Source organism: Oreochromis niloticus, linkage group LG2 (assembly GCF_001858045.2).
Source record: "Oreochromis niloticus isolate F11D_XX linkage group LG2, O_niloticus_UMD_NMBU, whole genome shotgun sequence".
NCBI lineage: Eukaryota > Metazoa > Chordata > Actinopteri > Cichliformes > Cichlidae > Oreochromis > Oreochromis niloticus.
Window position 1 is genome coordinate 21,977,655 of NC_031966.2, and position 26,070 is coordinate 22,003,724.

At 41.9% G+C, this 26,070-nt stretch overlaps 1 protein-coding gene and 1 long non-coding RNA gene across 5 annotated transcripts in view; both read left to right on the top strand.

Annotated features, from left to right (window-relative positions):
- The window catches only part of pcdh11 (protocadherin 11), a 186,001-nt gene that overhangs the window by 154,215 nt on the left and 5,716 nt on the right, over positions 1-26,070 (top strand). The gene's annotated exons all lie outside the window — the stretch shown is intronic.
- On the top strand, positions 8,132-9,719 carry LOC112848218 (uncharacterized). Of its 2 annotated transcripts, none has more exons than XR_003222226.1 (3): positions 8,132-8,355; positions 8,472-8,642; positions 9,015-9,719. It is a non-coding gene; the product is annotated as an uncharacterized LOC112848218 (long non-coding RNA). The 2 variants fall into 2 exon arrangements; XR_003222225.1 differs by having other exon boundaries at positions 8,481-8,642.

The following is a 26,070-nucleotide window of genomic DNA, read 5'->3' on the forward strand; positions in this document are numbered from 1 at the left end:
GAGTCAACTCAAAAAAGAGGCAAAAAAACCAACTTAGAATGCATACATTCTTGTTAGCATTATATTGGGGAGGGGGGGCTCATTGTTAATGGAAAAGGTGTGTTTACATCCTTTTATAGGTTTTGAATTTTCAGAAAAGCTCAAAAAGGGGAAAAAATACTTGCACCAATCAGAATACACAGAGATTTTAAGGGCAAACAGTTTTCTGTCAACTTACATTCCGGAGTTACTTTATTGAAAACAAGTATCATATTTATTACATGACATGTAATTGGCACTAGTGACGAGGTGGCCTGATGGCTAAAACATCAACCAGGTGGGAGTTTGAATTTTCTCACCTTTGGAAGGAGCAAAAGTAAGCAGATGGCAGGCCTTTAGGGTCCATAGCACATTGTCGACAACGAATTACAGTCCAGAGGGGAATGGGATGGCTGATAACCTCCATCCCATGGTTCCATCTGCTGAATCCTAAGCAAGGACAGTGCATGCAGACATGCAATGACATTTTGCAAATATGATGTAGAACTGTACAAAAGGTGATTGTGGGGCCTTTTTTTAAACACAATTTTTCTAGAATGTGCAGCCTTCCTGGAAAAAGTAAATTAAGATGTGTAATAATGTATCATTACAATGTAGCAACAGACATTTTGTTAAATAAAAATCTTATTTTTCTGTAATATAATAGCTGAATAACAGCTCATGATTACTGGTGGTTTAACAAACCAAATTAGCTGGTCATTCAAAAGGATTCAACCTGGCATTCGTTCCTTCCGTGCAAAGCAAACCCTAAACTGTTTTCATCTAGTCAAAGCTCCTCTGCATGCCTCTTTAGGGTGATCTAGAAAGAAAAGAGTTAGAAATAGCAAGCAGACCGTATCAGAAAGCACATGCCAAGGCCAAGTCTCTCCTTTGTCTTCTAAAACAAAGTGGTTCGTCATGTTGCATACATTCACTAGGTTTGAAAATAGGCTTTCATTACAATGGGACTATCTCAATCCTATTGTTACAGAACAAGGCAATGTTCTCAGAATGAAATAGAAAAGGAATAATGTTGTATATAATCGCAGGCCTTTCACTATATTCTCCGACTAGGTTTAGTCTAGCTCCATTCATGCCTATGCTAATCACAACATAGCCTGAGCAGGAGAATTAGCGCCAAACATAACTGAGGCTGTTATAATTGCACAACAGGAATTGGCATGAATGCTCAAAGCCATCAGTATGAACCAAATAAACCAAGTTACTTGTTTCCACATATGTCTCAGATATCTCAATCTCAGTATTTCGGGACCACAGGAAGAATGACTACATCGAAAAGTCCTTCTCTATTGAAATTGCAACCAGTGATGCAGCCACTTGCTCCGTAAACCCTGCTGCCCCACAATATTGTTCAGCCTATTTGTATGTGACAGGGGTCCCTTCTCCCGCCACAGTTCTATGTGGAGCAGCTACAGTAAGAAATCACAGCCTCTGCCGAAACAACAGCTGTTTGTACTTATGTAATGGCTGCAGGATGACTGTTCATATCCTGGCTCGTTGAAGCTGTCACAAATCATTAATCTTGGGCCTGTCTGTGGGGCCATGCTGTCAAGTTGCCTTTGGACAACTGTGGCTAGACAGGAGCAGGACATATCATTTAGGCAGGTGCCTCATACCTTCATAATATTACAAGATCGCTTATAATAATCCAACCTTACCTGCAGCGCTTGCCTTTGAACTTGAAGATGGAAGTGGGTGGATAAGCTACACGGTGAACGCACTTTACACAAATAATCATGCAACTTAAAGGATTTAATCTGTTCTTTTTATGTGTACACTTTTTCTGTTTGAGCATAGCTAAAAAACACAAACAACAGCAATTGCACATGTCTTGATCCCAGAGAGAATTTATGTCTATTTCGTTGTGCAGTGTTACATAGATGCATCTTGTAAGCATGCATTGTTGGTATCACTCTGCAACACAGGCACCAGATCATATAGCACATCAGAGGGCTTAGCAGCGGCATTAAAGGTCTCAAGTAACTTCTTAACACAGCAAGACATTGAAATGACTCACTGAGGGAGACTACAGCGTATGCCCTCTTCTGGCAGTTAAATGCAGAGAGACTTCCTTGGGTGCGTCCATGCATCCCATATTGTGCTTGAGATAACTGTTTTACTAACTTTATATTTTACAAATACAGGGTTAGTCATTAAGCCAAATATTAAACCGTCTGCATATTAGTGAATAACAAATTACATTTATTTTTCTTTTTTTTGTCATATGGATGCATGTTGTGTGAATGTTTGATTGCAGTTGCACACGTTGCAGATCCAAACGCGATGACTAAATTTAATTAATACTAGGTTAAACTGTAAAAGAAACATTTGATTTTTAATGGAACATGGACCCTGTGGCACACTGTAGAGGAAAAATGAAAATGATTTTTTTTTTAATTATTTGTTTTTTTGGTCTGCTTATTGCTGACATTTTGCAAATTAGAACAAATAAATTCTAACATTATTGAACCATTAAAGTGAGATGTAGAGTTTGGCCCAGCTCATAATTGCTTTTTCAAAGACTAGCCTTGGAAGTAATTAGAGGTCAGAGTAAAAACACTAACCGCTCAGATAATCAGCCTGCCATCAACACCTTAGGGGCTGTATTGTGCTATCAGCTTGACCCTGCTTGGAAAACACACTCTCTCTGCCTTATTTGCAGACTTTACTCTTTAGACACAAAGCGTTAGAGGATTGATTAGTGCAAAGGTCGCCATGTAATACTCCCAGCATATTTGTGGCCCAGGAAGCTATTGACTAAACAAAATGGATTGCATCATAGTTTTCAGAAAGACTGCTGTTTAGCTGTCCCATTTTGAGCAGAGTAAACTAATTAGGCAGTGCCTTTTTTTCCCCCTCTACAAACAAAATCTCCTTTTATTGCTTGACCTTTTCGCTGCCAAACTTGTGATTGAGTGCAGATTTCATTAAGGAGAGGAACTCATCTTTATTGATCAAATTAAGAGACAGGTTGTAGGAGATTGTAAAAGGCTGAAAGGTGGATTCTGATGAATATAATCATAATCATAAGGCTCCAAACCACCGCGTCTACTTGGCGACCTCTTTTTTTTAATGTTTTTATTTTTTAGTTTGTCCTTTTTTGATTAATCTCCTGCATAGATTTCGAATAATACGGTTACATCGAAATACCATGTTTTATTTGAATCAGATCCACGTATTGTTGTTCCCTTAACGTAGTGTCCGTGATCATTTGGCAACAGGTATGATTTGCAAATAGCTGTGAATAATATATGCTGGCCTTCACAAGCCAGTGTCTTGACAGCTTTAAAGAAAAACAATACTGGGCTTTCACGAGGAAGTCATGCTGGTTTATTTATGGTTAATTTAATTTATTTACAGTATTTCAGCTTCAATAATTGATGTAGCATCCATGGATCATTCTTTTCACTAGGAGGGAAGACAGCATCCTATTTAATTTTGTTATTTTCCCATTAAAACCTGAGAAAACATCAAAGGCAGAATGATTTAATTAACAATGTGGAGAGTCTGTGTACAGCCGTCTGCATTTTGCAAATTACTCTTTCCTGAAAATAAGAGACTTATCAGGTCCATACAGACATCGCTGCACACCTCAAAAGAAGTTGTGTTGACACAAGGAAGGGGAAAATACATGTCTCCCCCAGACAGAATTATCCACTTCACAGGTATTTTCAGTTTACAGTTTCCAGGTTGAAAAATTAATATCCTTTCTTCTTCTGCCAGTACAGTTTACAATTCTTTGTTGTGTTTACTGCAAAGTGCAGATGGAATGAAGAGTGGAGGGAGAGAAGGTGTCAGAAACGGAACATCACTGTGATTCACATTCTTATAGCATTTGAATCCTTGATAATTGTTTTTGACGGGTCAGGGCTCCAAGGAAGCTGCTTCTTAATGATTATTTCCCATATTGCCACTCGGGTTTGCCAGCTTTAGGTTTGTTTACCGGTACTTGAGGCAAAGATGTGCAATATAGCCAGCCAACTCCAACGTGGGCTCTCAACATGTTTGATAATGACAATGAATAATAGTTTTGATGAAAATGGAAAGAAATGCCAGCTGGGGCATGTTAACCACTTTAAATGATAATTGGGCAACCTTGCTCTTTATAAGTCCATATGAATCAAAGGGCGACTGGAATCAAGGGGATGCGAGCCCACATCACTTGCAGTCTCAAAGCACTGTGCAGGCAGCTTGTTTTAATCTCTAACAATATTATAGAAAGCTGTGTATTCGTTTTTGCTTCTTACAGAAACAAACTTTTTTTAAATGTTAAGTAATGGTAAAATAATAAGTGTGAATAAATTTCCATACTGAATTTTAAATTAGACATTATTTGGGTGACATGCTTGCAAATTAGTAAAGCGTTGAGTTATTATATTTTATATTGGATGGTGTTGACTGAAAGGTACCACAAAAAGTCAGCATGGGAGAGAAGTGAAAGGGACAATGCAAGAATTGTTCCAAACTATAGTAGATCATGTTTGGATGAGGTTGAGCATAAGATATATTTTTAGACTGTATCCAGACGAGCACGGAAAGTTGCCTTTTCCAAAGCGTGATTTAATAAATCAGACCACCTGAAATCGTCCTGACAATAAACAGCAAGAAGAAGGCAGAGAAGCGCAAATAGCACGAAATGGAGACAGACAGAGTAGAGACAAAGACCGTAGAACAGTGAGAGAATCACTTTATGTTCTTTCTAGGGGTGACAGTCCTGACCAATTCCATTTCATACCTATGTTTTGTTGCAATGTTCCTCCTTCTGCTTGACATTTCTGGGTTAGAAAGTGCCTATTACAGGCTCCTATCGTCATGTTTCACACAAATTCACATTAGATAGAAATTATCTTTTTCTCTGTCGAGGAGTGGTCTTGTTCTATTATTCTAGTCATGAGCAAGTCACCACAGGTGAAGGCAAAAGGAGTGCAAGGTAGAGTGTTATGATGATAGAAATGTCACATTTGATAGAATCACTTTAATTGCATGTGTGTACTAAGTTGTTCTTCAGCGCCTGCACATTGTGTTGGCTAATGCCATTCTTCTGATGGCATTTGAATTCACAGTATTTCATTGGACAATGAGGAGAAAGCACCCGGTGTTTCGTCTTTTGTTTTAATAATCTTTATAATTATAGCTTGAATTAATCATGGATGACCTTTTGTAAATATTCGCCGAGGAACCCGTTTCTGGCAAAAAGCAGCAATAAAGTCATTAAAATGGGGGGAGGATGGTAGTTGGGTACAGTATTAATTAAAATAAGACTTATATCACTACGTCTATACTTTTATCTCAATACTACTTGAGTATTATTATTATTATTATTATTATCCTTACTGTTTATTACTGATGAGAGCCGGGGTGTGATGGGCATGCTGGGGAGTTGGTTTAAGGGATTGAATGTCATCAATCAGCATTAACCGTCAGCTCTGAGGTATCGACTGATGATTCACTACGCCAGAATCTCCTCTGACTCTAAAATGAAAGGCAGCAGTAGCAGCAATAACACGACACAGAGACACTCAGTTGATTGGCACCTCATTGAGTCTGGCAGGGGAGCGTTTGATTGCACTAGCTGTCAATATCACGTAATTGTTTTTCTTACATACATGGTGCCCTCTGTTTAGTCTCTGTTTTTCATTTCTTTCTTTTTTCTCAGCAGGCTCTACAACTGCATGTAGCTATTTTTGCTGATTTTTTTTAAATTAATTTAATTTTTTTTCAATAATACATTTATACTGTATATATGTATAGAGTTTGATGCAAGTGACTGTTCTGTTGGTAAACCTACATTTACATTCTTGTTACTACTGTGAGCAAAAACTACCATCACGTAGTATGTCATCTTAACATCGGTGCATTAAGATTCATACCCCTTACTAGACAGCTAGATTAGCAGCGTATGGCTGTAAATCTGTCCTTGCTAGCTGCCCCAGGGTGTGTTGGAGTAGCCAGTTATGCCTTGAAGCTTTAATTGGGTCCCTCTCGATTATCACATTAAGTGTGTTACTGGAATACATATACTGACCACACTTCTGTCTCACTGTGTGTTCATTGAAGTCAAGCTCAAATTGAATTTAAATCTTAAATGACACCCATAACTTCCAGAGGAACTATTCAGGGCTGCGAGTGCAACCCTGTTTTCCACCCCAAGGTCAACGGAGAAGATGAGATTTAATTGAAATTGAAGCTGTCTACCTGATAGTTTGAAATAATTAGCAATGTCAGAGTGGAGAGAGGACAAGTCAGGGATGAAGACAAATAAAAAGGACATCAGCGCTAGATAAAAATGGCAAGTCATCAATTCTAGTGAATTGAATGTCACTGTGATTGACTGGACTTGCCTCTGGATGTCGCACATGAAACTTAAACAGGGAATGTAAACACCACAAATGATACCGAAACTTTGTGAAAGATTTATAGAGACACCTGGGCAGTTTAATGTTTTTTTTTTCTTTTGAAAAAGCATGTCTACTTTTGGAACTGATACACTTTCACTCGAATCATGTAGATTCGAGAGGCCACTAAATGTTCAGTGAAGACTAAAATTCTGTCTGGCAGATACACTATTATGTATGCCGGACCCCTAAAATCAGCCACCCTGTATGAGCAGCTTTCTCTTCCCAGCCGTAAAACAAACTCGACCACCCTACAGCCCCGAAAGACTTCAGAAGTCACTTCTGCTGGGTCCAACATTTCCGCACCAGTTAATAAAGGGGAAATGAATTGTATCAGTGTTGCTGTCTTTGCTCATAGTGAATAGGAAATTATCATAGAGATGGGTATTGGTGCCTTCACACTCTGAATTACAAAGAGAGAGCCTGTTTCTGTTTCGCTCTCACACATGCACAGATACGTGCATGCCCACAAGCAGACACAGTATCTTAGAATAAAGCCCCGAATAGAGCCGGCTATAGTGATGTCAGTGTAGCCGGGGTGATTGTATCGATGAGCCGGGGGTTGCTGGCAATTACTTTAATAATTCCATAAACATACAGACATGTTAGTGACATCCAAGACTTTTGACTTTCTGTGGCAAACTACCTGTACTTCTTGTAATTCTTGAAGTGTGTTAACATTACCATTTTTTCTACCGTCTTCATGGACATTTTTTAATACAAAGAGGATGGTGTCCTGAGTGAATGAAAAATCAAAGGTGTGGCATGTTAATATCTTCAAGTTAGCACACAGTACTAAACAGTATAAAAGACAGTGAGGTCAATGGGATGTTGGCAGTCTGTAGCGCAAAGGAGTCACGTGGCTGTTAACTGTCTTCTCCTCTGTGGAAAGCTGTAGCCACTGGAGGACTGCCTTCATCACTGCAGACAGAATACAATCAGTGAACCTACTTTACATAAGGCATAGGGCCTGTACTACTTTAAAGAGCTTTAAAGTCAATATCTAGTGTGATCACCTTTATTCCTCACAGCCTGAATTCTCTTAGGCACGCTTTCTTATAATTTCTTTAAGAAGTCTACAGGAACAGTTCTCTAGGCTTCTTGGAGGACATTGCTTTCTGACTTTTGTTTCATTCTCTGTCTGCTTACACACTGCTTCAGTAATGTGGAGGGCAATTCATAGATTGGTAGTGTTCCCAGAGGCGCCACGTGCCATCGAGTAAGGCACGCATCTTCCTAGAGTCTCCGGCCAGTTGGAAGCCCCCAAGGGCTCACAAACCTTAAACTTTAGCAGTGGCAATGTGCAAAGTTTGTAATGACAGTCAGAGACACCTGAACTGTCTGATTCTAAGTTATACTATTGCAGTTGTGTCCATTTGTGGAGATATTTGCCTACAGAAGGTCTATAATCTATCACCACTAATGTGATCCCATGCAGTCCCATAAAACCCCAAATGTACAGTGCTCAACATGGATGACACGATGCGTCAGTTGAATGCTGATTGGTTGACATGTGCTTGTGGGACCGAAAGGAAGTGACGCCAAAGTTCTCCAGGAATCGGAAGAGCACAAAAAACATCAAAGATAAAAAAAAATCAAATACAGTTGATGGTTGATGGACCACCAACAGCACAAGTAGCCCACAAACCTGTGGTAACACATATTTTTCTCTCTGCCCCCATCAGGCAACAGACGTTCTCTGCAGGTAGACAGGCAGTCTGAAGCGCCTCACAAACTGGCAATGGATTGCCCATGTGCTGCCACTGCTAAACCAAAATTTCCCCATAAGGGTGCCCCACCTGACTGCACTCACTCCCATTACAAGTGATGCCAATCAGTGAAAAGGACCGGCATCGTCACCCTTCTAGGAGTGAAAAAAAGAAAAAGGAAAGAGGAAAATGAGAATTAAAGCAAGACTGTGGTGAGCTGATAATATCAATTAAATGCAATGCTAAAAAAACTAAATGCTGCTTGTCTGTAACAGCATATTGTAATAGCATCATATTATTGTTTCTGTTTACTTTGATGTTAACTTAGTTAACTTAGCTTGCAGAGCAACCCGACGTACCCATCTCTGCCGAATGTCAGAATAAGTGAAAAAGCCAATCTCCAAAGAAAAACTTCAGAAAGCCTGGAGAACTATTGCATAATAACAGTTAAAAAAATCCAACAAAGCCTGGCTCCTTGAAAGCAAGATATAAAGAAAGGGTAACTCAAGACTTTTGCACACTACTATGTGTTGACTCCTACTATACACTGTTATTATGTGCTATAGTTAATTTGTGTCAGTAGCAACTTGTAATATCTTTAATTGTGTATTTAATGTCAATTAATTGAAGCACTTTCTTTTATTGAGACAGCCTTATGGTTATTTGATCTGACAGTGAGACTGTAATGAATGGTTTAGCAACAAAATTAGGCATTTTTCTTTCCTGGAGTAATAAAGTCACGACAGAAACAGTTATTTTAAGTATCAAAAGTATTTTAGGTTGCTCTTTTTTTCAGATTTTGAAGTCATGTTCTAGTTTTTATTGAATTATTTATGGACTTAACTTTACACCTCTTTTGCTTGTGTTTCAGCAACTGCCATTTTCCACGCGCTCTGCCCCTCCACGTGTCTATCTGTGGCTGTCGCTCTCTCTGTTGTGAGCGTTAGTTGACAATGTCTGCACTCAGCACGCCCCAAATAAAGTGCGTTGTGACAGAAACATTAACACAAGCCACTGAGTACCTCTGTGATTTTAGTGAGAGCATATCTGTCAGCCAGGGCCTGGAGGAGTAAAAAGCATACATCTGAACTTTCAGCGACTGGTGTTTGGGTGGAGGATTGTGACAGTCAACATCAAAACAGTAAAAGTAAAGCCGTGATTTATTGAATGTGCCGTTTGTGTCTGCTTTCATGTTTGCCAGTGATACATTATATGACTTTTCTCCTGCTTTCAAGAACATGGCGATGCAGATGAATTAAACATGTTAAGCAGGAACAGGTCTTTCTCTGAAAGCCTTACCCTTTTCACGATAACCCCTTTTTAGACATTCAGTGGACTTATCACAGCGTATAAATAGGACAGAATTCATTATTCAGGGGAGGTTTCAGTGAAAAATTAATAGTTGTCCCCGGAGGAGGGTCTGTGGTGCTTCGGAAAAGGAAAAACCTTTAAAGTGTACATGCTCAGGGGGATTTGGGGAGAGTCTGCCCTTCATATTAAAACCGTTACCATGCTACCATACACACTGATATTGCAAATGCAAGTTTGCTCATCACTAATGACTGTCACTAACGCTGTATACAGCCTCCATTCATGCCTAAGCTGTCTGCAAAATATTTTAAAGCTGCAGAGTGAAAAGGCAGGAGAAAAGGGCAGCATGAGTGTCTGCCTCTGATACTGACACCTTAAACAGATTACACATTTTCAGTATTGCCTATTAGGACAAAACACCAGGACTTTGGCTGCTGACTCCTGAAGAGAGACTCCTTTTTGATAACAGAGTGATTGATTTCCCTCAAAAATACCTCACTGTACAATAAACTGACATCCTCGCAGAGCACAACAAAAACATCAGGTCCTCCTCTCACCTTTGTCATATAAGAGATTACAATTTTCAGCATGTCCAGATTACTCAAGCACTGAAAACATGCAGCCTGTGGTGCTGAGTGGTTTTCAGCCTGCCAGTTATCAGTTGAAAGATGGGCTTCACAATGTCTTTGTATCCGCTTCCTATCTGCTCGGCCATGAAGGCAATAACCGTAATGTATGGCTAAGGGAAAACAGAGCTAATCATCAATGACTGCAAGATATATAGCATATACAGTGGCACCTTGTTTATTACCCTCTCTTCTCCTGTCGTTGTATCCATCGGCTATACAGACAGGCTACTGGACTGGAGAGCTTCTTCAATGTTAATTTGATTCATTCTTGTTTTCCATAATAATTGGGGGCAATGGGTCAGTGTGATGAATTTGCTTGTTACACGACACAGGAGGTAGCACGTCGGTGGCTGCTGTACAGTTTGTCTGTCTAGTTGTTTTTTGGGGTTTTTTCCCATCATGTGAATCAGGGGTCTCATAGTTATTAGCTATTTTCAGAAAATATCCAGTTCTTACATAATAGATTTGATTCTGAGGACCTGCTTATGCTTCAAATCAGCTTCTGATTTGATTTTAAAGCGAAAGCTAAGAGTGTTATGAGTGGCATTTTCATTTTTAGATCAAAGTCATTTCCTAAAAATCATGATTGTTTAGATAGTATTCCTGCTGGAACAATCCAATCTTTTTGCAAATATCAGAGTGCTTTGTTATGTCCCACTTAATCAGCCTGTTTTTCTTTCTGTCTTAATTCTCCAGTAATGTTTTTTTTTACTTCCTTTTCATTTTACATGCTTTATTTCCATTTCCCAGTCTTCACATTATCTCCACAATATGGAAATGTTCAGACATTCATCCACGAGCAATGAATTTTAAGGTAGATCCAATTTTTTTAGTCTTATAAATATACATTTATGTATTGCTTTTTTGTTGGTAACAGCACACCTGTACAGTATATTTGCACTTTCATCCAGAGCATACAGGTTTACAAAAAAAGAAAATGAATTGCTACCCTTGTAGAATATTTTCAAATGAAAGCATCAGAGTGTGTGTGTGTACCTACATGAGCATGTCTTGTGTTTCTACCCCCCATAGAAACTCTGTGCCTCCACCTCTGTGTGTCATTGTGTTGATGAGCGCTGATTGCAGATTGTTATGGTGTTTGCACCTCTCATCTATCTGGCCCATGCTGAGTATTTGGCCAGGCCTGATTGTGTTGATGGTGACACCGGCATCTTGTCCTCGGGTGGGAAGGCCCAATAGTGGTCCAGACATAATGAAGGAGATGTAATCAACCAATGTCACACACAAAAAGTCAAGTGAAAGAAAACTGTTTCTGTGTTCTACCTTCCCGACTGTGCTCTCTGTTGATGGAAATCACACAGTCGTGGTTGTTGATGTCGGGGCTTGCTTTTTTAGCAAACGCTTTATGCTGGGCGAAATAGAAAATTTGAGGGTTTTTCTTGTTCTTGACAACAAAGGTGACTTGGAGATAAAGGAATTTGCATTAAATTAAGCCTGTACATTCTCTCTGTTTTGTACGTTCTCAGTGGAGAAATGGGTGTTTCTACCTACAACATACTTTTAATCAATGGCAACAAAAAGAGAGAAGCAAGTGTTTGGCACTTGGTTGTTCAAGAGATCCTTTCTCTCTTTGTGCACTTTGTCCTCTCTCTGTGCTTTGTTATTTGTTTTGGTGTTCTAATCTCTGCCAAGTCAATAATATTCTTTGTTGTCTGAAATTGTGTGTCGGGAACAAAAAGGCCTCCTCCTTTTGTTGAAAGTACCTGTCTGTGACTTTTCACTCTCTCTCAGACTCCCAGATAAAGTAATCATTAGATGTTGTTTTCTGCCTGCAATTACTTTCAGTTACAATGGGTCAAACACTAGGAAAGCAAAAGGGGTCGAGAGAAGACAAGGCTAGATGGATTACAGGCGAGGAACTGTATAGGTCCCACAAGTGCTGATAAATACGTATGTGGCTCAGAGACTCACCGTTGTCAGGAATGTCTCCGTAAATGCATCAAAAGTAATTAGTCTAGAGTATATATGGACAACCTTGCTCCCTTCTTATCTGCATCACATTGTCTCCTTTACAAAAAAGGCCATTCATTACATCTGGCACTATTTGTTTTAAGAAGTAAAAAGGGGCAACAATTACTCTGCCACTTCTTATATCTGGCTTTGTATCTTTTGCAACAGAGAATTGCCCTAAATAATGTATTTCAGTGGAAAAATCCACACTGAGCTTGTCAGACAAGTCAAAGTTCTCAGGGGTTCTAATGCCTATTGAGGATGACCAAACAATACAGGTGCTAATCCCAATGTGTGGTTTAACATAATACGATAAAGCCATGTTTAAATTAATTCCAAGGAGGCCCCTACAAACTGTTTACTTCAGCGTAGCTTTTTTTTTACCGTACACGACAGAAGTAGTTGGATTGGAGAGCCTCTTCACAGTTAATTTGGACAAACTCTCCAGTTCAAAACACATGTCATTTTTCTACTGCCACAAAGGAATACTTTAATTACTTCTTCAGCCATCCCTTTGGCTGCAAGGACAGTCTGTTTATCAGTTCATGAAATAATGATGTATCAGCCCTATTTCCAAGACGTGCCCCTCCCTGCAAAGTAATCAATCAGTGGTCAAACTTGCCAGTGAAAATCCTCAGCATGTTCCAGATATTAAATATTTAAACTCTTCGGCCAACTAACATGTGAGGACATTAAGAATCAAGACTTTTTGATAGCAAGTGCAACGTATTAATTACTAACCTCATGTTGTGGATGGGCTCATCTTAGAGTTGTACATTTTCCTTGTGCTCATGTGTTTGTATTAGCGTAATCATAGCACTGTAGCTAGCCACCACATGGCAGGTCAGCTAGCTCGACTTCGTTAACACTCTAAACCTCAGTGCTACTTAGCCTTCTGTCTTTTCTATGCCCAAAGCTATTGTACTGCTGTGTGTTTAGTTTTTTCAGAAATACTTGAGTCACATTGTGGTATGTCATCTTTAGAGGGAAACTAGCAAGCTAACTTCTTGCTAAACTCTAGCTGTGCTAAATGTTCTATATTCTCTTTGTCATGGATCCCTGTATAATACACGTTACTGTAACAGTGGGATCGTTTTATTGTTGAAAAACTTTGCACCATTTTGGTGCATGACTGTTTGATTTTGGAAATCAAAATTTTTAGTGTTTATAGTAGAAAATGCGTAACAATGTCATCTTCACCAGGGATTTTACTCTAGCTCCTCCTGATAAAAGCAGAAAAAAAATCAAACAGCATTTGAAGCTTACAAAGTTCATTTTCAGACTGATTCAGATAAATGCTGGCCCTTTCCAGTGAAGTCACAGATGTTGTCATATCATTTCCATCTCTTCAGAAATCAGTCTCAGCTTAAAGCGTTTGAGTACAACAGGAGTTCACACATCAGTAGTCATCATCAAACTATAAGACGAGCATCAAAAATGTAAGCCCTGAGAAAGGAAGGAGGATGTTGAAATGCCGTCTTGTTTTTGTAATGCTGTGAAAATTAGACAGTTGTCTCTCCTTCAAATGACGATTGCCAGAGCTGCGATGAAAGTAATGGCATCCCTCTTTTCAGTGCAACACCAAGGGGTTTTAATAGCGCTATTATTATTAATGACCATCCATTTGCTTATCCAGATTGTACATTTGGAGTGGGCATAAGGCCGAGTGAAGTGATAAAGTCTTAGTAATTACAAACCCAATTATTTCTACTGAGATTCTATTTGTTTGAAATAATCTTTCATATTCTTCTATTTCTGTGTGTTGGTCTCCCTCCAGAGACAAGACACGTGCTTGTGTCGTACAGAGTGTATCTTGTTTCTTTTCTTTTCCCGGTTTCTTTCTCATTTCCTATCTAACAAACAAGAACATATAATGTATAATAACACTCAGTCTGCACTCCTGATAACTGTATTACCTGGTTTGATAACTTTTGATAAAAGTCACAGACTTCATTTTAAAAGGCTCTTGCATCTTTTGGTACTGTTATTCCTGTTGGTGTCAAATTGACTGAAGCTGTTGTAACTCTTTACATAAATGCAGATGAAAAACAAAATGTCAGTAAAGTTAAATTGGTATCCGCGAATCCATAGCTACAGTGGCATTTTTTGACTATAAACATAACATAACTTTTACACATTTAGGATGGAATCGTATTCAACTCTATTATATGGAAGGGCAGAGATGTTGAAAATGGACAAAACTGCAGGAAGAAAGACAGATCCTAAACACATGGTGCAAATTAATATGTTGTTATATACTTTGACATTTTTGCCCCTGAAAGTGTGACCTTAAGCTTTTTTTTCTAAAATATCTGAAAATTGTGGTCAGGTAGTGATTTGTGCTTCTAAAAGCACTAAACTATTAGTGGAAGACTGTGAGCCCGGGGCTGTTGTGTACATCATGGGAATTTGAAAGCTTAGGTTAAAGGTGTGGTATAAATGAACCAAGAATATAGATGGGTTGGATAACAATTTAACAGTTTTTTTTTTGAGGATTTATGTATATTTGATAAAAAGCACAACAACACGGCACTGCAGCTTGTTGAAAATAAGATCCTCAGTCAATGCAGTACAGGCCTGGAGCATCGATGAACATCGATACATCACCATTTAATAATCAGGTTGTTTGAGGTGGAGAAAGATGTTTTCATATTAAAGAATTTTTATGAATATTTGTACATTAATAAAGTTTTGTACTATAAATAACTTCTATAGTCTTTCTGTTAAAAATAATTTTACTAAATGACACATGCATTATTTAAAAAATATATAATATGGCCATGACCGTGGGACCAGGATGTTTGGGAGCTTTCATTTGAGAGTAAATGGGTTTGATGCATAGATGCATGCAAGTTTCTTGCAAAAGAATTGCAAAGACTGAACCAATTAACTCTGTAGGATGAGTCACGGGCCTAGTCCACCTTCTTGATGGCTGTTGGAAGAATTTAATGTCCTAGATGCATGCAATTATCCTTTTAATTAGCAATAATGAGTTTGTGCATGCTGAAATAATGAGTTGAATCGTGATATGTGTGCAGACCTTAATGTGAAGCTCATCAAGATGTAACAAGCTTTGTCGGTAAATATCATCAACTGTCATGTTAAATATCTCATGCTATTGTGCTGAAAAGGCCCAATAAGCTGCTTAAATTGATCCTAGCTATGTATGCGTGTGTCCATTTGTGTTTCTGCCTGTTAGAACATGCATGTTCTGATGAAGTTTATGGTCAGGAAAAAAAAACAAGTGAATCTGAATGCAATCTGAAGCACTAAGCCCCCATCAACTTAAATGGCATCCTGTGTCACCAGCTGTAGTGCGTGAGTGTAAGTTCAAGAGGGCTGCCTGAATTCTTCTAGGCTCTTGGATTGCAGAGTGGGCGAAAGGCAGTTGTGAAATTACCAATTTATTTGAGTTTGCCAAACAACATCATTAAGCAAAAAATGAAAGTAATGATTAATGAATAAGCACACTTTGACTGGTCAGCTGGTCCAGTGAAAATAACTAATGCTGGTTACGTGCCAACAGAAAAGATTTGCCCACAGTAATTTAAGAGTTAGAGTAAGCAGAAGCTGTTCTATTTGTAGCACCCCACCCGTTATACTGAGTCTAAACCCACGTACCTCAGTTTGGACCCCCTAGGCAGGGTGTTAGGTTCGTTACAGCCCAGATACCACGAATGGTTCTGGTATAGACAGGAATCAGGGAAACTACCAGTAAGCCCTGACCTGCAAGTTAAACTTAACCAGCAATAAAAGAATCGACCCCAGACAACTCTTTAACATAAACAAAAAGTTTACTGGATGTAAAGGCAGGAAAAATAATGTACAACACACCCTTTTCTCGGCTCAACTCAAATGATATCCAGCTCCATAAACAAATGAAAAAGGCTGGGTAAATGAACTAATTCCCCTTTGAAATTAGGTTAAACAATACAACTTATGTTATCACCTCTTGGCACATAACACACTAATATATACTCGAAACTAGGCTATATAAATCCACTAGATACACACTGTTCACACATGGGCCCCACACACACTCACATTCACACTGATTGCAGGCCTGTTTGCTGCTCACGATGACTGATGGAGAGAAAAATCCTCTTCTTTCCCGTAACAGCACGAAAATCCAACTTACAGTTCAGTTGCTCGGTAGGTTACCGTCCTCCAGTCCCGAACTAAATCCACTCTCCGCTCTCCCGGCGGATCCGATGCTGTCTCTGCCGCGGCCGCCTCCGTGACGCAGCCAAGCAGGTCCAAGCTAGCCTCCAGCCCGACAGCTGCAGCTGGAAACACGGTTCTCACAGTGGTGCGACCGCCAAACCGAAAGGTTGCTTCGCCCGCCTCTGCCGCGAAGCTCTAGCCCGGTGAACCTCCAAATCACGCACTCTTTTCCGCTAGTCGACCGCAGTCAAAACTAGCCGAGTCTCTCCTTTTTGTTCAGCTCGCGCGTGCGCCCCTCCCTTCCTTCTCCGCAACAAAAACAGGTCCCGTCCTATGCTACCTTCACGGGCCTCTAGAAAATCAGAACTCCGATTAACATTTCAACTCTCTTCAGAGTCACATACCATAACATAGTACTTTATGATTAACATAACAGTTTCATTGCTCTAAATACATGCATTTACCTTGTGACTTATTACAGGGCAAATTTCATTCAAGGAACAGTTACATCACATTAACAAAATTAACTGTGAATACCTCATGCTACTGTGGCGTTCAAGTCCATGGGAACATTGCATCCATTCCCAAACTCCCATCCGGGCTACACCCTCCCCCTTCTAAATGTGTTTGATGCCCCTATCAAACCCCACAGATTTATAAACACAAAAATCTGAGCTTTGTTAGTCCAGCCCTAACTTAACACAGGAAGGGCATAGCGCTAGTGGGTGACACCATGAAGTCTGGCAAGTGTGATCTCGTGCATGTCTATAAATGCCACTTCCCACCAAAACCCCATGGCTCAGAACCACTACAGGCTGATCTGATGATTGACCGAGTTCATCATAACTCAGTCTCACCACAGGCCCCTTTAGTCTCTGTGGGCGGCCTACTGGATGCTCCTCTCCCTCCAGCGACATCCCACTCTCTTCGGTTCCCTCCTCTGGGCCAGTCACTGCCACTGCCTCAGGGTCTAGATGAAGATCTGAAGGATTATGATCATCTGGATTTCTTTCAATATCTGCCAAATCCGTGGTTGAACTCTCAAGATCCAACACATTTGGCCTTTGACCCTGGTTCCTCAAAAGCTGTTCTGACAGTGACGGAAGGTTTTCACAACCCATGTATGGGAATTGTGTCAGGCATGCATCTTCGGATTCCGACTCTGACGAAGATATTGCATCTCCCTGATTGTCAACCGGTTTAGCCTTGCCGAGTCCCCTTTGGGATCGTGTGACCGGCCGAGCAAACAACTCTGGTTCACTATCATTTGAAAGTCTCACCAGATACCCAATAGGCAGTAAGTGGTTACGATGCACTGTTTTCTCCACCCCCAGTCCCTTCTCAGGTTTCACTCTGTATACTGGTAGATGGGGCATTTTGTCAAGCACAATGTAGGGTGCAGTTCTCCACTTATTCTTCAACTTGTGCTTTCCAGTGACACCAAAATTCTTTAGCAACACTCGGTCTCCGGGTGCCAAGGTCTGTTCTTTCACATGCTTGTCATGTGCTTTCTTGTTTCTCTGATGACTTTTGTCAGCAGCCTCTGTCGCTAGGCGGTAAGCTTGTTGCAAATCGGCTTTCAGCTTAGCTATGTACTGGTGGTGTGTCAGACTGCTGTGTGTCTGATTGTTGGTTCCGAAACAGATGTCCACAGGCAGCCGGGCCTCCCTGCCAAACATAAGCAGGTAGGGTGAGTACCCAGTTGCTTCGTTCTGCGTACAATTGTATGCGTGTACCAAATGACTGATGGACTGATTCCACGCCTGTTTCTTCTTGGGATCCAAGGTTCCCAGCATGGAAAGTAACGTCCGGTTAAATCTCTCTGGCTGTGGATCTCCCTGGGGATGATACGGCGTTGTCCGGGATTTCCGGATTCCCAACACTCTCAGAAGGTCGTGGATCAGCTTACTTTCGAAATCACGTCCCTGGTCGGAATGTATCCGGGCCGGAAGTCCATAATGCACAAAGTACCGCTCACAGAGAATCTTGGCTACTGTGGAGGCTTTTTGGTCTTTAGCTGGAAAAGCTTGTGCATATCTGGTGAAGTGATCAGTCACTACCAGAACATTAGCATATCCCTGAGAGTCTGGCTCTAGGGATAGAAAATCGATACACACGAGATCTAGTGGCCCACTACTGGTGATTTGGTTCAATGGTGCAGCTCGTTGTGCAGGTGCTTTACGTGCAACACATCTCCCACAATTCCTGATGTACTGCTCAACTTCTGCACTCATCCTAGGCCAGTAGAATCGGTCTCGTATTAGCTCCACTGTCTTGTCCACTCCCAGGTGCCCTGACTCATCATGAAGCGATCTAAGCACCATGGCCACATGCTCTCGGGGCAGTACAAGCTGATGTATGTCCTTTCCAGGTTGTCTCTGTACTTTCCTGTAGAGTACTCCATCAGTGATTACCAACTTGTTTGCCTCTCTTTGAAGCAGCATAGCTTCTGCATTGGAGTCTTTGTCAAAAGTAAAGGGAATCGCCCCATTCATTGATTTCTTTACAGGAGCAATCACTGGATCATTGTCTTGTGCTGTGATAAGCTCAGCTTTGCTTATCTGGGCCAAACACCCATAGTCAAGATGAGTGGGGAAAACAAAACACTCGGGGAGCGCCTCAGGGGAAACCCCCAAAGATTCAGCAAAGCTGACCGCCCCTCCTCCTGCTAACTTTCTACAGGAGATCTGCTTACACAGAGCTTTGACACTGTCCAAGGGCAGAGTTTGCCAATCAGTGTCCTCTGTTGGTAAGGGGTTACGCGATAATGCGTCAGCATCAATGTTGCTGCTTCCAGGTCGGTACTGAAGAGTGAAATCGTAGGTGGCAAGAGCAGCTAACCACCGATGACCGGTGGCATTGAGTTTGGCTGTGGTGAGGATATATGTGAGGGGATTGTTATCCGTCCTCACAGTGAACTGTGCTCCGTACAGGTAGTCGTGAAACTTGTCAACTACCGCCCACTTCAACGCCAAAAACTCAAGCTGGTGCACGGGGTAGTTTTTCTCTGATGAACTAAGCTTTCGGCTAGCAAAGGCAACTGGTCGCAGCCCTTCTGGGTGTTCTTGGTTGAGCACAGCGCCCAAACCCTGAAGACTAGCATCAATGTGCAACACATAAGGCTTGGTTGGGTCTGCGAATGCCAGCACAGGTGCATTTGTAAGAGAATGTATAATGTTCTGGAAAGCTCCTGTACATGCAGCATCCCATCTGTCCCCAAACGGTTCATTTACCCGATGGTAGGTCTTTTCTGGGACTTTAACAGCTCTCTTTCCTTTCTGGGTCGGTGGGTAACCTTTACATAGCTCGGTTAACGGCCTGACAATGATGGAGTAGTCTTTTATAAAGCGCCGGTAATACCCACAGAACCCTAGGAAAGACTGCAGTGATGGGAGATCAGTGGGTTGCTCCCAGCGAGCTACCGCTTCAACCTTGGTTGGGTCAGTGGCAATCCCTTTCTCTGACACTATGTGTCCAACATATGTCACCTGTGGTCTGCAGAACTGACATTTGTCGATGGACAATTTTAGGCCAGTCTCTTCCAGTCTGTCAAGAACTTTGATTAGTCTCTGCTCATGTTCTTCCAACGTTCTTCCGAACACAATCAAATCGTCAAGGTACACTATGACCTCAATCATGTGCATGTCTCCCACTGCTTTCTCCATTACTCTTTGAAAGGTCGCGGGAGCTCCTGTTATACCCTGGGGCATCCTCTCAAATTGAAAGAATCCCAAAGGACATATGAAAGCGGTCTTCTCCTTATCCTCTTCTGCCATGGGGATTTGGTAGTATCCACTACGCAAATCCAAGACAGAGAACCACCTGCTCCCAGACAAACAGTCCAACGCCTCGTCAATGCGAGGAACTGTGTATTGGTCAGGGACAGTTCTGCGATTCAGGGTCCGATAGTCCACACACATGCGCAATCGCCCCGTTTTCTTTCGTGCTAAAACGATGGGGGAAGCATAAGGACTCCTTGATTCTTTTATTATCCCCGCTGCCAAAAGTCCTTGCAGGTGGCGGCGTAAGTCATCCAGATCAGCTGGGGCAACACGGCGGGACCGCTCTCGGAAGGGGGTATGGTCAACTAGACGGATGTGATGTTGCACTCCTTTAGCCAAACCCACATCCCATTCCTCCGTCGAGAAAACTTTGCCTCTCTCTGCAAGTTTCTGACTAAGCCTCTGTTTCCATTCAGCTGGTATAGGAGAGTCCCCAAAATTAAACAAAGATGGGTCAAGCTTAGGAGAAGCGTTTGTGTTTGGGCCTGGGACATCAGTCACTATATCAGCTACATGCAGGTGTGCAACCACAGTGCCCATGGGAATGGCAGTGTCCTTTAGTGACTGGTTGCGCATGAGGACTAGAAACTTGTCTCTATCAAGCATCTTGGAGAACAGTACGGTTGGCTGCACAAGCACACTTGGGGGAAGGGCATGTGAAGCTGCCCGTTCCGTGATGAGGATGCTGTCTCCAATAGTGTGAATGTCTTTGACTTTACAGACAGCTATATGTTCTTTCCCAGCTGGAATGACCAGTGGGCCAGGACCAGTCCACTTAACATTAGCTACAGGACTGTCATCATCCTTGGCAGACTCAGACTTAATAGTCAGTAGGTTCTGAGGCTGCTGAACATTCACTTTGGTAGGGAAAACCTTCTCCAGCCTCCCTTTCTTTCCAGTTGCGGAAACGGGTCTGATTTTATGAACATTGGTGCCCACCAAGACTGGTATGGTATCTGAGCACCGAGGGTCCGGGCACACCAAAGCGAGGACTGGGATAGTCTCAACTTTCTCTTGTGTTTCTTCAAGGAATCCCAATTCAACTTGAATGTACCCCCGGTAAGGGTAGCTGGTCTCTGATTCACTTAGGCCCCAAATATCTAGACCAGTGACAGAGCGTAAAGGCACATGAGACAAGTGTTTTGAATACCAGCTGTCAAAAATGATGGTCACCTGAGAGCCACTGTCGAGGAGAGCAGTGCAAGGTACACCATCTACCTTCACACAAGTTGTGGAAGGTGGTCCTACCAGTCCTTCAGGGAAACTAGGCGTCCGGACATTGACAACACTCCGGTTAACACCTACGTTGGTGGTGGCCGGTTCTTTTGCAGGACTGGGAGTTTTATTACTTTCTCCCTGCTTCCGTTGAGCCTGAATGAATTTTTGTATCACTTTGGGGTAGTTTTCTGGAGCCCTACACTTGGTAGAGATGTGCCCATCCTCCCCGCAGCGATAACAGAAAAACTGACTGGTATCTCTGGGTGTTCTCGTCCCACGCTGAAGGTGCGTGGGAGATCCATGGTGCCTGGGCGAGGGCACCGCAACCCCTTTGCTGGGGTTGACTGACATGACAGAGATCTGTTTTCTTAGCCTCACCACTTCTTTCTTTAAAGCTTGGAGGTTTTTGTCTTCTCCCAAGCTTTCTGCTTCAGCATTTTCTGTGGATGCTGCCCCAGGTGAATGGACACCTGGCACCCCTGCTGTAGTGGTGAGCTCATTGACTTGGGTTTTCAGACCTTGTATCTCAAGTCTGAGATTTTCCACGTGTGCCCCCGTGGGTACAGTAGCACTTTTGACATGCACAGCTTTGTTGGGGTTGAGTCTGCGCCGAGAAGCTTCATGCTCCTCTTCAATGCGGACCTCATTTAACAGCTGCAGAAAGGTAGGGGGATTATCTTTTCGCTCCCTTAAACGCAAACTTAACAGCATCAGATCAGATCCCGTTGCACCTTTAATGAGCTGATCAAGACGTGCTTTGTCTATGAGAGCGGGAGACAGACCTCCCTTTTTGACCACCTTGCTCAGAGATCTCTCCATCCTTCTCAGAAACTCAGAAAGTTTCTCCCCTCTGTGTTGGCATAGCATACGGAAGGCGAAATAGAGTTCCTCTCCTGTTTCTGGTGTGTCAAAAGTATTCTCAATCACATCAATGTATTCTTGAGGTGTTGCTTCAGGGTTATTAAATCGTACAGCCTGTAAAATCTCCAATGCGGGACCCTTTACACTTTCCATTATCCTGATTTTCTTCTCTCTGTCAGGCCGATCATATTCCTCTATCATCAATCGAGCCTGTAGTATCCAGTTCTCCAACTGCTCCTCTCCTGGGGGTGTGGGAATAACCCCTGAGAAGGTGCGCAACCTCCTGTAGCTGCTATGGTCACTGGCAGGCCTAGAGGTATTTTGCAGAAGGTCTCCAACCGCTCTAATGATTGCTTCAGGAGTGGAGGCCTGGAGTGTGGCGGCAGGTCCCAAATCAGTTTGAGGTGCCTGCCCGTCATCTGCAACCAGCTGGTCAACTGAACCATCATCCTCCTCTAAGTGGCCGATGATTCTCCAAGGTGAATTGCTGCCATCAGCTAAAATGTCCAGAGGAATGGCTTTAGTATTTACCTTTTCTCTGCATTCACACAGTACGGTCAAACACTTGCTCTGAGGATCATACATACGTCCTCTAACCTTCACACGTCCAAGAACTTTAATGGATTGCAGAGTCCTTTCTATGACTTCAATCTCTGTGTCTTCGGGAACATCTTTGAGTAGTATGGCATGCGAAGGGTTAAGGCCTTCTCCTTTACACCAGTGCCGTAACTGAGCCATTTCTTGGTGCTGGGTGTGTGTGAATCTTACTGTATGTGTATAGTGTAACACAATACCAAACACAAACTAATTTTGCTTTGTTGTAGCTTACTGTAACTTCAAATCACTCTCTCTTTAAGGGTTGTCTGGGTCAGCAGTTACTACAAATTACTACCAGTCATGATCCCAGCAGTGCCTCCATTTTATGTAGCACCCCACCCGTTATACTGAGTCTAAACCCACGTACCTCAGTTTGGACCCCCTAGGCAGGGTGTTAGGTTCGTTACAGCCCAGATACCACGAATGGTTCTGGTATAGACAGGAATCAGGGAAACTACCAGTAAGCCCTGACCTGCAAGTTAAACTTAACCAGCAATAAAAGAATCGACCCCAGACAACTCTTTAACATAAACAAAAAGTTTACTGGATGTAAAGGCAGGAAAAATAATGTACAACACACCCTTTTCTCGGCTCAACTCAAATGATATCCAGCTCCATAAACAAATGAAAAAGGCTGGGTAAATGAACTAATTCCCCTTTGAAATTAGGTTAAACAATACAACTTATGTTATCACCTCTTGGCACATAACACACTAATATATACTCGAAACTAGGCTATATAAATCCACTAGATACACACTGTTCACACATGGGCCCCACACACACTCACATTCACACTGATTGCAGGCCTGTTTGCTGCTCACGATGACTGATGGAGAGAAAAATCCTCTTCTTTCCCGTAACAGCACGAAAATCCAACTTACAGTTCAGTTGCTCGGTAGGTTACCGTCCTCCAGTCCCGAACTAAATCCACTCTCCGCTCTCCCGGCGGATCCGATGCTGTCTCTGCCGCGGCCGCCTCCGTGACGCAGCCAAGCAGGTCCAAGCTAGCCTCCAGCCCGACAGCTGCAGCTGGAAACACGGTTCTCACAGTGGTGCGACCGCCAAACCGAAAGGTTGCTTCGCCCGCCTCTGCCGCGAAGCTCTAGCCCGGTGAACCTCCAAATCACGCACTCTTTTCCGCTAGTCGACCGCAGTCAAAACTAGCCGAGTCTCTCCTTTTTGTTCAGCTCGCGCGTGCGCCCCTCCCTTCCTTCTCCGCAACAAAAACAGGTCCCGTCCTATGCTACCTTCACGGGCCTCTAGAAAATCAGAACTCCGATTAACATTTCAACTCTCTTCAGAGTCACATACCATAACATAGTACTTTATGATTAACATAACAGTTTCATTGCTCTAAATACATGCATTTACCTTGTGACTTATTACAGGGCAAATTTCATTCAAGGAACAGTTACATCACATTAACAAAATTAACTGTGAATACCTCATGCTACTGTGGCGTTCAAGTCCATGGGAACATTGCATCCATTCCCAAACTCCCATCCGGGCTACATATTCATTACATGAAAATGGCAAAATGTGAGTTGGCTGCTCATTTTTTATGAGAGCATATGCCAAACTAGCCGTTAGCCAAGCATTATGTGGTATGAACTGACATAGAAAAGTGATGTGGGAATAGCCTGGATGGCTAAGAGAACATGAATTTGTTTCCTGGGATAGGATTAAAACTACACTTAGAGGAAGATTATTATCAGCGTGTCACCTGCACCCCAGATGACTAGAATAATATAAAATGTCTTTTAACAGAGGCTGTACGAAATAAGATGACCATCTGTATGCTATAACACAGTTAGACACTTTGTTATGTCTGCCTCCAAAACGGGTTTATGCAGCTTTTAATTGCTTTTGTTGGTGTACTGGACCAAGCAGAGTGAAAAACATCTTCATGTGATATCAGTGCTGATGTTATTTTTTCAGCTAAAAAAACATAAATTACACAACTTAAAAGTCTGAGCAAACACAGTATACCTCACAAAGTTGTGTAAAGTTATTGGACCAAGCTGTGAAATGCTGCACACATTCCAGGCATTGTCTTCAACCCCATTATATTTTTAATTAAAAGATTGCAAGTACTCCCATTAGTGAGAGGCATTTGCATTATATCAACCCCACCTTGTTTAAAGTCAAATTGCGGGATGTTATTTGTTCTATATTTTCATTCAGCACCCAGAAAAACATTTTGGGAATGGTTTGCACGCCATCCAGCATCCTCACACCTTTCTCTTACACATGTTCAATATTTATACAAGCTCTAAATGTTTGACCACACCAAATGGAAGGTCAGCTGAAGGTGAATGCAGCAGTTTTCGATCTGTGGCTGGCCACAGGATGTGTTGATGTTGCAGAACAAGAATGCTGAAAGGTACGGCTGGTATGCATATTCCCGAAAGTGTGGCACACTGTCTAAAAATGCAGAATAGATCACCTAGACCATCAAAAGGGTGGTCATAAAGCGAATAGTATTTAATTTGTGAAGGAAACAATTATTTACAGTAACTGCTTTTATTAAATGTTAAATTAACAGAATAAACAGTTATCAGAGTTATTTTTCAAGCGTATGCTATTCAGTAAAAATAAATCATCTTAAACGGGAACACTACGTCTGATCTCACTTGTGCCGTCTATTACAACTCATTGTTTGCTATTATCCCCACTTGTCTGCCATTCAAATTTCCTTGAAGGGAATGTAGAAAAGTATGTTCACAGCATCAGGGGATCTGTGGCATCAGTGATGTGTGATTTCTCCCGAAAGCTCCGTGGGGTACAATTGTTTCCCCTGAATACAAAAGACAGCGGCATCACAAGCAGGCTCGGCATACCTCTAGCTGACGAAGGCAGCAAGAGCTGTCAGCGACATCACTCATACCGTGTGCCCACCCTCCCGAACCCGCCGCCGCCGCCGCCGCCTATCCAAACTACCCCACCGGAATAGAAAATAGTACAAGCCCATGTCGTTGAGAGAGGCGGGTCGGTAAATATTTCATATAAAATTTGTAGGCATTGAAGGCTGTTGACATAAAAATGCGATGAGTTCAGTCTATGTAAAGTCATAGAGGGAAAACGTACCTTTCATTTGTAAAAGCGTCACCTTTAAATAGAATCTGAGGAGGAAGGAAAAATATCCAGGACAAGGCAACATTTTCTGTGTGTCTGGGTGGGTAATAGGGCATTTATGCTAATTACATTACCTAATCAAAAACATCAGCAACCTAAAAAGGCATTACCAACAGGAGAAAACACTAGGAGAAAGATTGAATCAGCGCACGGCCGAGACTTGGCTTGGCCCCATTGTCCTAGCTCAGAGAATGAGAAAGCAGCATCCATTTTTCCCTTAATGAAGTTAGTGACCCTTTGAAAGGTGACACATTTA